Raw genomic sequence first — 14,827 nt, 5'->3', positions numbered from 1 at the left:
CTGCCACATCAGCCTTTTGGTTATCATTTAATTAATAATATTATTATTTTCCCTTCGAGTTTCCATTGCCTGTCTGCACTTTGGGTTCAACAAGCCACCAGATTGCGATTTTAAATCATATCCTTTAATGAACTGTTTGTTTTGTGATCGACTTGAAGAGTAATTCTCAACAAGCAGCCTAGCATTTCTGTTTGACAACCAAACAGATGAATGTTGGGAAGTGTGACACAAAGTTTATTTGAGACTTTATTTTATTTCATAAGTTATTATTTGTGCATATGACCTTTAGATGCTAGTTGTTTTTAAATATTCATGAAAAACACTTTGCTGGTCAACCAAATGAAACACATATATTGTATTATATAACATTATTAAAAGAACCATAATCTATCCAGCAATGTTTAGAAGACTGCTGTTTTTATCTCTCTGAAATTAAATAAGCTAAACCAGCTACAGTTCATTTAAAGTTTGCAGTCCTAATTGAAGCACTCAGTTCACAGCTGTTGTTTTCATCCAAGATGACTCTTTGACTCCTGGGACTAAGAAGTAATGTTGAAACAACATTTTGACCAAGAATGGGGGGTAGGTGAGGGATTTGTATTTACTATTTACATCTGCAGTTTGCATATACTGTAGCTTAATTAAGATACTGTAGATTTTGAAGTCAATAATGCTGTGCAAAATGTGCCATTTTAGTTATCTGTTCCTTGTCAACTTGTAACTGTATTTTTATATACATGATTTCTCTTGATTTTAAATGCTAATGCTATACCACTGTTCAGGTAGCTTGTTCTTGATGGGCACATATGGACTGTTGAACGTTAAAACAAACAACACACATAACTTTATTTAAATAAAGTATGCAAGGAGAATTATTTGACTAAAACAGGAGACCTAACTCTGACCCTATGTACCAATTGAAAAAATGTTTTCAAAAGAGAAGAGTTACCAAGAGAGAGTTATAGAGTTACATGTGCAGAACAACAAAACAACAAGACACATTATGGACTCACATGAACTAACCCTTAATTTAGACTTGGATGACCCATTTGTCTCTACACAACACTTGGGAAGCTTTAAACATCAAATGTGGCATACGCAACTAACTCATTTTTTTCTAATGCAAGTGCCTTGCATTTTCCTACCGCTGAATAAAACGACAAGTGGTCGAACATTTAGGTTGTATTGCCAGTGTTCTTGCTCCATGTACAGTATATGGAAGCTCTGTTGGTTTCATACTTGCATTTTTATGGTTTTGGAAATGAATACATTTATTAATACAGCCCCATGGACCCTGCTTTATTACTTTTGGTTTATTGTAAAACAAACTGTTTGACAGCTTGATTTAATTTCACTTGACTTTTGCTTTCCTTGTTTGATGTGGAAATGAAAACAATTCCATTTGTTGTTCACTTGCCAGGCGGTGTGCTTATCTTTTCTCTCAAAATGGGACATCTCAGAAATCTTGGTTTAACAAATAGACTTGTATGACAAAACAAGTAGTAGTATCTTTGTACCAAAAAATGTAATTAAAACCTAATTAACCAGAATCTGTTGGTATATTACCACACATTTGCAGCACTGCTCCTAAACTAAAAAGGAAGTTTCTTTTTCAAATGTTGACTGCAAATTCTTATGTTTTTAAGTAGCATATCAAGACATAGCCATAATGCATCAGCGGTTCCATCAGCTGTTAAAGAGTATAGAAGAAACAGGCAAAGCAAAATTTGTTTAAACATGTGCTAGTAAAAAGACACTGAAAAACTGGTAACTGACTGTAGTGAACCTAACCTGATGTCAAAACTAAGCCTAAGGTCAAAACCCTTGACCTTAAGAACCTTGTGGGACAGAAACTGTCATTTCATTGATCTGCATCCAGAAATACAGTTCGACCCATCCTGAGACTTTCTTTCTTGAATTAATCAAGTAGAAATGACAATTCTCTATGATCATTACTATTTTACAAATGTTTTGATAATCAGATTGTGTTAGTTCAAACAATATTTACAGGTTGAAGAGAACTACTCATTTTTATTAATTGTGAAACAGTAAATAATGATCCTTTATCCTCATTCAAAGAAGAAATCAGGTTAATATGCATTTCTTGATTTTCTGTCTTCAATGAGCAAGTTTGTAAGTGTGTGTCAAAGTTCGAGGTTCGGTCAACTAAAAAGTTTACTGAAAAGAAATGTCATGTTTAACTTTTACAGCAAGATACTGAGTAGAGACGCCACTAAGACTGGTTTTCTCCAACAATCTTTCTGTCTGTTTTAAACAATCTTAATCTCTATCCTTGACTTTCCATAACACCTTACATCACAAACCACACCTCTGTTCTGGTCCATCCACCAATCATAAAGCTCTCAAATGAACCGGAAGTCGAACCCATTTAAATGTGGCAACTTCCCAGTTCTAAAAAGAAGTTGAGTTGAGACGAGACGAGACGAAAAGAGCTTGAAAGAGTGGGAGACGCGAAGAGTTCAGAGTTCTTGGATGCAAACGCAGGCATTCAGGATGCTTCTATTAGAATCAAGCTGATCCAGAGACGATGTTGGGAATTATAACTTCTGTTTGGATAACCTCACACGACTCCTAAGGGTTTTTAGCTGTCCTCACGGAGACGCTGAAAAGAGTCAAAAGGAGAACTCTACACCGACGCTGATTCTATCATCTGCAAGGTAAAAGTTCTATTTCGACCAAGCGTAACGTTGGCCAAGCTGATTTTCCAAAGAGCGTGTTGTTCTGGTACTACAGATAAATTCCCTCACACATCTCTCTGTAAGATAAATCTCCATTTTCCATCTTTAAACTCTCCTTTCTGCTAGAAAATTAATCCAGATGTTTTCATTAATGTCTGTGGTGAAGCAACGGAAAATCATGGCCGTATGGTTTTCTTGTTTGTAAAACTGATTAATTGATGTCTGCCGTTTTAGCTGAAAAGTGAAAACAATCGCCGTATTGTTCTCACTTCCTGTAAAACTATGCTGTTGTTATTTTCATATTATGCCAAATTAATGTAAATGTTTGATGTTAAACTTTGATTCTGTAAATAAATGACCGCATTCATTTTGATGGGTCAAAGATAAATAACGTCTCTCGTTACATTTCTGTTAAATTCAATGCACGCATGCTACACAGTCAGAAAAATGAAGAACCCGTTTAATGTATGAATATATCTCAGCATCTGTTCATACTACATCAGGTGGCCCGTCCGTACGTTACTACTACTATTGGTGGCCCGGAACGTGCTCATAAATGACTGTGTATTCGTGTAAAGATTGATTTTACGTGTTGGCATGAAGAAAAATAGCAGAGCGCAGCGTGTTGGGCTGTGATGCTCAGAAAGCTCACAGAAATACTGCAGCTAGTGATGTTTTGAAAGCTGAAATAGTGTCATTGAGTCTTTATGAAAGCTGAAATTGTACGTCTGTGGTGTGTGTAACTAAGCTTTGAGCTGTGGGAAACGTTTATTCTGTTTAAAAGGACGGAGGTTCTGCTGCAAGACCCGGTTTTGGTCCGGTTCGGTTCTGATAAGTTTGAACGAGTATTTTAAATAGATGGAGAAACGTTTTAAAGACTGGACGAAGTCTCAGCTAAGCTCAGAATTGATTTGTTACATTTTTTAACAGAAAAAGTGCATTTTGACAGTTTAAAAGACAGAAAAGTGACGGACTTGTTCAGATAAATCTAACATGCTAGCTGGAGAAAACGCTGCGTGATTGGTTGAATTCAGTTGAATTAGCTGCCGTGGAACGCTCTCATTGGATGAGGGACGTGTCAGTCAGTGACCCGGAAATGAAAACTCGTTTTCATAGGGAATAAAATCTGCTTTTTAAAGTTCAAAAGCGCTTAAAAGCTGTATTCTGATCAGCTGCTAAGTTCTTCGAAGTCTAATTGCTAAAATTTCGCCGCGTTTGAGTTTAAAATCGGTCATTAAATGATGTTTTTGAACAACGCTAGCGATGCTAATTTTAAGCTAACAGCTAACGACCGGATGAGTGACGTGTCACGTCACTTCCTCCATGTCGGATGTAAAGCTTGCAACCGTAGCGTTTGCTGTGCTTAAAATCACTAAATAAAGCTGCCATATGTCCCAGAAAACTCATGTTTCATGCTACAAAGTCGTGCTTGTTGAGAAAACGCCACGTTTACGCTTAAATTCATTCAGAAATGTTGATTTTAGCCGAAGCTAACATTAAGCTAAGCGGCTAAAAACAGGATGTCAACCGAACGTCACAGGAAGTCGTCATAGACTCCTGCTGGTAGAAAGCTAAACACTGCCCCCTCCTGGAGAAACTTGAGATCACAGTTTCACTTCAGTTTTAGGTATTTTAGTGAAATTAAACGTTTTTTTTTTTTTCTGTAAGGCATTTTTGAGTTAATAAACGTTCCTCAAAGCTGAATAATCACTGTTATCTTGCATTTAAAAAGTAATTTCAGGTATTTATGCAGACAGGCATTTACCAAAAAACTTTATTCACTGGTAATCCCTTATAAAAAGGTACAAAATAAAAGTTAGAAACTTTTTAAAAAAAAGGACAGATACAGAAGTTCAGAGGTAAAAGTTTACTCATTTGCTAAAAGATAATGCACGTTTAATTGCTAAATCACTAAATAAGAGTAAATATATCAGGAAAAAGAGACTTTTCTGATTTTATTTACCACCTAAACAAATACATCTTCCTATTTAATTTTAAATAGAAGTTACTGACAGGAGGACAGGAGTAATGACAGTTTTTCTGAAGAAAGACTGATTAATCCTGACACATCATCAATTTTCTTTTTCTGTACACCAACTGGTTCTATGAGTAACTGTAAAATAGCAAATTTCTGGAACAGAACGGTTTAAAAAGTGTCTTTAAACTGATTTGCTGTGAGACTTTTTAGAAAAATTGCAGGTTTATTAAAAATTCAGTGCTTTAGAGTAAAATACACTAAAAAAAGGGCTTGGTAATCTAGTATCTGTTGAAAAATAAGCACATACAAGTAACACTGCATAGAAGCATTTACTTAAATATTCATGAATTGGGGTAAAACCTGAGATAGGTACTCACATTTGAATAAGTTGACTTATAACAGTACTTTTGTGTAAACCCAAAGCTAAAATAGTGTGAAAACTCAATGACAACTTGAATACAAATATTTACCTGTAAAATATCTGAAGCTTGCAACTGTTTTTAACAGATAAAGTGCTACACAGTGAAAAACATGACAGGTGTGTTAGAAAAAGACTTTGATCCTTATGAGATGAGGGACTGCTTAGAGAATGCGTTGAAGCTGCTGACAGAACCCTTACATCCATATAGACAAAAACAGGCGGACAGCATGAACCCAAAAGAGTTAGTGGACAATCTGAAGGAGGTTGCAGAGAGTGTGACCTCTACAAAAATTTCAATGTCAAACTATGAAAAGCTGGCTAAAATTGCAATTTTGCTGAAAGAATCATTCTATACGGTTGTTGAGAAAGCTGATTACCTTGCAATAAGGTTAGACAGTGAAAAAGAGGTGGTTCAGAAAATTGAAGAACACTTCCTTCAATTTAAAAGTGAACACGAAGTCCTCACAAAAAAACATTCTGAACAGATGTTTCAATCACAGCAAAATGCAAATGCAGAAATTGATTCGCTGAATAGCAAAATAGATGTGCTTAACAAAGATCTGGAAGAACTCAGAATGGATAAACACACATTACTGGAGCTATGTATGCGTTTAAAAAGTGATTATCATACATCACAGGAACGCTTAAAAGCATGTGAGGAGAAGCTAAGAGCAGCAACAAATAAAAGTTCTGACGAGGGGCGAGGTGGTCTGGAATCCAAACCAGACCCTGAACAGCGTCGGGATAATACACCAAAACCTCCAAAAATCTTTTACAGACCTGGTGCTTTTAGACTCATCCATCCACCCTCACCTAAAGTGGTAGGAACAGACCTGAACAGGTCCCCTCCACAAAACATGCAACAGAGTGCATGGAAACTTCCTCTTTCAATGGATGTTCTGCTAAAACTCTCAAAATATGTACAACGCTTTGTACCTGGACCGATGGGCTCATCTGGAACAAAAGCGTACCTCAGAGATCTTGAGTTCAGATTGAGATCTTATCCTAATGCTACGGTAGAGGATAAGATCAGTCTGATACGGCTCACTTCGGACAGAGAGGTGTTTACCTTCATCGAGCGTCTACCTGATGCAACGAGAAAGGATTACAACCTTCTGTGTGAAGCTTTGATCAGAGAGTACGACTCCTGCACAGGACCAGCTGGATACCCAGCTGCAGAAAAGGTCACGCAGGGTAAAGCTGAACATCCAAAAGTTTATTACAAAATAATCTTCCAAGCTTATTTTGGTAACAGAAATGAAACCGGGATGGAGGAAGAAGAAGGTTTTAAATTTGTTTTCAGCAAAAATCTCCACACTGATATTAAAACATCAGTGCAAATGATGGCATATTTCAGAGAAAAATCCATAAATGAGATTAAACAGTGTGCTGTGAATGTGTTTGAGGTACGTTCTCATGCTAAGACGCCCATAGAGGTGTTTCCTGGTGTAAAGGTTAAACCCCACTCCCTAGAAATGGAAGGAAGGCGCGCGTATCCACCTCCTCCTAAAACAGGCGAGAAAAGGCAGTATTTTCAAACTAACGAACCACGTAATGAAGGTGCACGCTGGGACAAAAAGGCTCCTCTTTCAGAGGATGAACGTGATTATCGTATATGGGACATGCGTAGGACGCAAGGATATGGGATCCAAGAGGACCCATATTATCAGGGGAAATCCGAAGAGGAACCCCCAAAAGACGTACCTAGCCGCCTCCCACCTCGGACGAAACGTCCCGAGGTGAAAAAAATCACAAAAGTTCCAGAAAAAAGGCCCTAAACCTCTGAGCTCGGAAGAGACAGAGGAAATACAAAGGTTTTTAGACACTTTGATACAAGCTGAAATTGGAACCCGACCAGGAGCACAATGTAGTGATCTGATCGCTACTAAATCTGAAGGCGCGAATGACAACATTACAGATGTCGGTGAAACACACCAAGACATTGCTGTTATTGCCTCCAAGAACCCCTCGTCGGACGAAGGGGGGATAAACTCAGACACAAACGACGATGAGTCATCACAAATTGAACACTCAGAAACTGATTTTCATGATTTTGAACTAGGCATTCCAGTTCTGGGAGGACTCCCAGATAACCTGGTACCGAGTCAAGAAGCTGGGCCAGTATGTTTCACGAAATCATCACAGGCCATCGCTCTTTTCTCAACCGATGACGTCGACCAAGGACCTCAAACCTATGGTGTCTTACCCATAGACAGGTCCGACGACTCAGAAAAGGATTCGTTGGAGCTCCCCATGGAGCAAGAACCCTCATCAGTCTCATCACAGATTGAACAGGTGGTCGCTCAAGCCGACACTCTGACATCTGATGAAGAAAGAGACAAACTTCGCCAAGTTCTTTTAAAATATGAAAAGTCACTTTCAACTGACCCAGACATCACCCAACTTCAAAAGTTGGATGATCCTGCAATTAAATCGATGATACTGTATCTGACTGACCCAGACAAATACACTCCATCGAAAGTCAAACTGGATTCGAATCCAGACCTAAAAGTCCTCTTTCAGCTGCGCAAACAGTTAAAACTACTCAAGGACAGCCTAACTTTAGCTCATGGAGCGACGTCCTCACCCGTGTTCGCGGTCTCCCATGACCGAAGGGGGGTGACGCCAGTTAGGATAATGCTACCAGACGCGATAACGTGAGCAAATCTGACACCCAGAGTGAGTGGCGCACCGAAACGTCGTTTTCTAGTTGCTTAATCACTGCTTTTGTCAATGTTGAGACGTTGTTTTACTGGTTGCTTAGTCACTCTTGTCGGTGTTGAAACGTTGTTTAGTTGATTTTGGTATTGTTTCTGAAGAAAGAATGAATTTTGTTGTGTAGTTAAGTTAGAGACTAAGAGGCCTTTAACCATGCCAACATGCAGTTCATTCATTAAATTGCAATCTTTGCGGAATCAATGTATATTATTGCTACCTTAAGTACCATAATCTACATTGATCTCACAACGCTTAAGCCGAACCTACTCGAACAATTCTATTCGGGGGGATAGCTAATTCTTTTGATAAGTCTCGCCATAGACTTCCAAAACATTTATGGGGAAACCAAACACCCAATCTCAAGTCGTTCGTCTAAAAGACAACAGACAATTGCACCAAACTATATTTTACCATGTAAAGCTAACTTAAACCAAGTTAGAAATGGAAAAATAGTTTGGAACCCTTTTCTATAGGCATAAACCCCTGTAGTTACCCTTTTCAGCATGTTCCACCCCTTAACTGGTAGTTGTAGCTGTTCCCAACCATAATAGCTTACACACCAAGTGCATATAGTTTAAGGCCTTATGTAAAATCCCCTTCATAAGCCCACCTTAAACCACATAATTGCATGACACATTGAACCAGAACGGCACAGGCTGGACGTCGCTGGAGACGACCTTCGCTGGAGGCGACCTGCAATCCTGACGTTGGTCTTCACTCTTCATCCAGTGGCCGCATCTTCAGTTCAATCCAAGGGTACCCCTCTGTATGCTGATTAATCAACACTTCCAATCGTTGTGGATTTACCGTTGTGGATTATATGACTTTTTCAATGGATTACAGACTCTGTTTCCAAGGGGTTAAAGCATTGCTACAATGGAATTACCAACAACATTATGGAATTATCATCAACACAATGGAATTACCAAGAACATTGTGGAGTTACCTTGACTTTTGTTTTCCTTGCTGGATTACTTTTGACTTTTGTTTCTTTGCTGGATTACATCAAGCTTCAAGGACAATCGAAGGCGTAAGTCCACGGTTGGAACTCATCTCCATGGACAGGCGATGATTTCCAAAGGGGGGACTGTAGTGGACTAGGCCTATGTCAAAACTGAGTCTTAGGTCAAAACTCTTGACCTTTAGGACCTTGTGGGACAGGAACTGTCATTTCATTCATTTGAACTCAGAAATACAGGTTCACCCATCCTGAGACTTTCTTTCTTGAAGATTCAAGTGAAAAGAACACTCTCTTTTTATTATCATTACTATTTTACAAATATTGATAATCAAAGTGTCTTAGTTCAAACCATTTTAGATGTTGCAGTGCACTAATCAATTTTATTAACTGAGTAATGATTTTTATTCTCATGTCAAAGCTGTTACAGAATAATTATGCATTTTCTGATTTCTGCCTTTGAGTGAGCAAGTGTGCGTTTCCAAGGTTGGAGTCAAACGAAAAACAAGTTGTTGAACGAACTGTCATGTTTTTTAGAATCCCCTCAGACGTAAATAGAGAAGTTTTAGCACCTGTTTCTGAAACGCGCCAAAACAAAACTCTCTCTGTCTGTGAGAACATTTCTGATCTGTTTCATAACAATTCTCGCTGTCTCTAACCTCTTACGTCACAAAACACATCCCGTCTGGTCGTTTCTGACCAATGAACAAATCCCAAAAGTGAACCGGGAAAGAGTCTTTAAAATGTCAGTACTTCCTGGTCTAGTCAGTTCTGCTGAGTTCTGATGGGGTTCTGCTAAGTCTGGTATGGTGCTGGAACCGTTCTGGGACAGTTCTGATGGAGTGCTGTTGGAGTTCCTGACATGACAACAAAGCTCTTCCGAGTTCCATGGGATTATAACATTTTCCACTGAGGTGAATATGTGTCGAACAGAGCCTCGCCATTACTTCGGACGAGTAACAGCATCCTACTGAGACGCTGAAAGGGTGCGTTAAACGGAATCTCACCTGAGACATCTCCAGGTAAAGGAGCCGATTTCATCACCTAAGTGTACTGTAAGGAAAAGCTGAAGAAAGCCGGAGAGTGTCGATTCTGGTGAACACTTAATTTCCCTCACACACCATCTTACTCCCTCTAAACTTCTTTCCATCTTTAAACTTTTCTATCAAGTAGAAATTCTTCCAGATATTTTAGAAATGTCTGTGTAAAATGCTCACCCACATTCATGTGGGTAAAAGATCATAGTTGTACAGTTTTCATAAATGTCTGTGGTGAAGCAACGGAAAAATCATGGCCGTATGATTTTTCCTGATTGATTGCTTATGTTGTTATTTTCATAATTTGCCAAATTAATGTAAATGTTTGATGTTAAATTTTGATTCTGTAAATAAATGACCGCATTCATTTTGATGGGTCAAATATAAATGACGTCTCACGTTACATTTCCTTAAATTCAATGCACGTTTTATTCAGTCCAGAAAAATGAGGAATCCGTGTTAAATGATGAATATATCCCAGCATCTGTTCATCTACATAGGTAGCAAGTGAGCTTTCTTTGATTTTATGAAGGCAACATAAGATACCAGAATGTTTTAATATTGTGTCAGTTATTCTTGCATATTGTCACATTTGTAGACATTAAGTTGCTCTGATACATAATAAATATAAACACAGCCAGTCTCGAGTAACTAGGTGAAACCACTCAAGAAAAATAAAACTTGTCACCGTTTCTCTTCAGTTAATTTACCTGCCACAACAACATGCTGGGGCTTCACCAAGGCCCCTGAGAAAAAAGGAATTTAATTATGCCGTAGTGCTTCAGACTTTAGAATTCACTACCTTTTTAAGTCCTGTATCTGTGTCCTTATATCATTTGGCATTTACCTTTTTAGTCTAGTGCTTAAAATCTTGTTGCACCTTTTTATTTTTATTTTTTTAGTCTCAAGAAGTGTTTGTAGAATGAATAGTTTTGCAAGCATAAAAGAAGAGAACAAAAAAAAAAAAGATTTTTGCAAACTGCAGCAGAGCTTACCTCGAATTCGAAAAACTCTCACATAATGGAAAATGGGCCACAGCAATGAATAAACAATGATTTCATCCATTTAATTCAATGGAGCGGAAGCTGGAAAGAGATGAGCTGTCCTCACAGAAATGTTTGGTTTGATCATTTCCACATGATGAGCATTTTGTAAAGGATTGGGATTTGTAATGTCTGAATTAGAACATTTTTCTTTCGAATATTACACTGAAAATGGCTTTTTCTTTCATCATTACAATTCTATAAATTGACCCACAATTCAAAATGATCTGTGGCTGTGAGTTGCCTAACTGATAAAGATCCCCCACTAATGATTTAGATATCTCATGAATCACAGTCTGGATTTGAACAGCAAAAACCAAAAGCGTGTGAAATTAAAATGTCCAGAGATGATTATGGGTGTGACTGGACACACATGATGATGAGCTGTAATAAACGGAAGACCTATAAGTTTGGCAAGCTTTGTGCTATCCAGGGACTGGGACAGATTAATTGAGGTTGTATTAGGGTCCTTGAGGGAAGTATTCAACTTGTCAGACTAATCATCATAATGTTTGGCCTTTGGTTGAAGCCCATTTTTATTCATGCCATCAGAGCCAGGGTCACTTTAGTCAGCTGAGGACTTATTTTGCAGGAAGTAATCAGGCAAAGGACACAAGGGGCTATTTAAGTTTGCTTTTAAGTTAACCATTACCAACAAACTCACTACAATATTAAGGAATTGTGTTTTAGATCTGGATCCTCAATTCAAAACATTGTAAAAGTTTTCACAGTTTATAATAGATCAAACGTCTATTGGGAATAAATGGGGAAAATGTGCTGATGTTGCCAAAAATCAGTTTTTTTTTTTTATGCTAAGGAAATGAAGTTTTTATTTTGAAGTTTATTTACGTCCCAAGGAAAATAAATTTTCTTTACCAAAATACGCATAACTGAGCAAAGAGAAAGCAACAACTCAGCTCGTTTGCATTTGAATTAGCCTCGCACACCAGCATGCATTGAAAAGTACTCGACTGCCTTATAAGCAATTCTGAAAAGGTATGGCAGTATATAATCTTATAATTAGGATTGACAATAAAGCTGATTATTTTATACAGTGACCAGGTCACTCCATCTTTTCCCACACCACCTCAGTTTCAGTTTTCAGAACTTCTTAAATAATCACTTATTAGACATGAGTCTATACCACATTTGGGCTCCTACTATGTTTGATGCGAAGATGACAGCGAGACTTTGTCAACAGATCTTGTTGACACTGCAGTACTTAACGGAGGGATTTATTGCCCTCTGACATACTTTGATGGAACCAGAAAAGCATGAAATTGAAAGTAAACCATTGAGCATATTGATCCGTCTCCATCGTGTGGTGCTGTGTTGGATGCTGAATATTTTCAGAAAACAGCAGAAGCTATTTTTTAATATGAATATTAAGAAGGTCATAGTGATCAAGGTGATGTTGAGGTAAATGAACTCTAAAATGTGTTTATTTTCAAGAAATGCTGACCAAAAAGGGGAGTGAGAGGCTCTCCATTTATCTGTAAATAAATAACTTTATTATATTTGTACCCGTCTTTAACAGCTCTTATTGCATCTGAGACCTGGGGACAAGCTCGAATCCCATGGGCACTGATGTTATTTACTTGAATACCAGTAATGTCATTGAGGTCAGAACTAAAAGTCAGGTGTGTGATCAGAAAACTCAACTGAGCTTATTTATCTATTTACTTATTTTTTTGCCAAGCCAGATTCTATCAGATGACAAAGGATTTAAAAAAAAAAATAATAGAGAGTGAATGGGATAGAACTGCTATCCAGCCAACTAAGCCAAGGGCATCTTTTCTACACCTCAAAGACTGTCCTTGCTCTCTGCAATTGTGTGCGTTTCACCATATCACACAGATCTTAAACTGTGGGGCAAATAGAACCACTTTTTATTGCTTTTTTAGCCTTTTGCACCACTGTGATGTAAAGCCCATTATTTCTCTTTAGCACAGGGTGTAACTACAAAGGTGAAATAACACTTGACGCATTAGGTCACTGATAAACGGCTAAAACCAAAGTTCATAAATCTACTGAATGTATTAAATCTGTATCACATTAAGTCAGATGCACTTATCTTTATTGCTACTTTCATTTAATCCTGTGCTATTAAACATTCTCTTCTTTGCTTTTAAATGTAAACATCAATGTAAAGATTTTTATGGCCGGACAACAGCCTCTGTAATTGCAATAACTATTAAGTTGCAGTATAAATATTAATACATTGCAATTTGTTTGGTTTGTGTGAAAGTGTAATGAATAAGTTTTATTTAAATTTACATCACTGATGGACTAAAAATATATCATTATAAATAAATAAATGTAAGAGACCTAATGCCTTTTCTAACAAAGACACACTTAAAGCCAGTAAACAGTAAGATATCATTAATTCAACAATTCATATATTAAAACGTTCAGCTCTTTCAGAAGAAGAGTGCTATGACTTTGGTATTGGTGCAACTTAAGGTTTTGAGATATTTAACCTTTTCTGCCATTTTTTCCCTCAATTAAAATGAACTGAGCTCATTTTACATCCTTCATAACTTTTGATCTGTTTACAACCTTTTATTACTAGTTTCACATTTAGATCCAGTTCATCTTAGTTCAGCTTCATTGTGCAAAATAAAAAAAAAATAAAAAAACAGCTATTTTCAGCAAATTTCAGCTGTTTTTTTAACCGTTTTTTTTCTCCTTTCAGCTTTATTCAGCAAAGTCCAACATTTTTATGCTTCATGCAACTTATTTCTGCTACTTCCATCTTGTTACACTCCTTTTAGCTTATTTCTGATAAACTTTGTTATTTCTGGTATTTCAGCTGGTATTTAGCTGTTTATGCTAATTTCAGCCTTTTCAGCTAATTCCAATTTTTTGCAATCAGTTCAACTTTTTTCAGCCTAATTCAGCAAACTCATGCTCTACCCACTTCCTTCTGGTAATTTAAGCTTGTTTATGCTTGTTTTAGCTACTATACAGCTGTTTTTGGCAAATTTCTGCTTTTTTTATTTTTTATTTTTTAGATAATTTTAACTTTATTTAGCAAATTTCTGCCTTTTTCAGCCTTAGTGGGCACAGTTAAGCTCATTTAACTTCCTTTTGCAAATTTAAGCTTCTTTCTACATTTCTTTCGCTACTATTCAGCTGTTTTGTGGAAATGTCAGCTTTTTAAAGATAATTTCCACTTCTCTTTTCTTCTGCTAATTTAGGCTTGTTCTTGATTTTCAGCTACATTTCTGTTTGTTTTTAGCTAATTTCAGCTGTTTTTCATCAAATTCTTCAGCAAGAAGCAGTCATACTGCGTTTTCACAGGAAATGCAAATTCTCCAATTTGTGTTTTTTTTGTTGTTGTTTACATTACATTATTCGAGTCATCATCACTCTACGATATTGCGATATTTTATGCACTAATATGTTTGTTTAATTTAAGTTTCTTGTCGTCTGTGTGGAGGTATTATTCTTAGAACAAACACATTTGCTTATTAGATTTTCTATGAAGATGTAATCATCTGACAACCTGCCACACTCACAGTGAGAGTTAGTGAGAGGTGTTAAGAGGAGTGAGAAAATGTTCTATTTTAATCAATGACAACTTTCTCCGTTTGTCAGTTGATGGAAACTATTGTGACAATGTATTTATTAGAAATATGTAATTGTCACACTAACAATTTGCTGTAAAATACAGTGAGATATGGGTAAATTCTCTTTATATGTGCTTTCCTTGAAATTATTTACTTAGTCATAATAATGCACTGCAATAAACAACAAAAGGAAAGTTTGAGGGAAAAAAATGCTGCAATGAAGAAGTGCAAATTCCTCACGTAGCTTATAGGTGAAGCTTTTCCACTGTAGGTTACCAACCTCTTAGTATTTCTACTGCAGACCGATTTTAACCCCCATGGCTTTTTGCTAATGAGATGCAAAATGCAAAACAGTAAGTTCATCAAGGACAAGAACGGGACGTCAATGTAGAGGTGAAGAT

Source organism: Nematolebias whitei, chromosome 14 (assembly GCF_014905685.2).
Source record: "Nematolebias whitei isolate Nwh7 chromosome 14, NemWhi1, whole genome shotgun sequence".
Classification (NCBI taxonomy): Eukaryota; Metazoa; Chordata; class Actinopteri; order Cyprinodontiformes; family Rivulidae; genus Nematolebias; species Nematolebias whitei.
Note: the sequence above shows the minus strand (reverse complement) of the source record.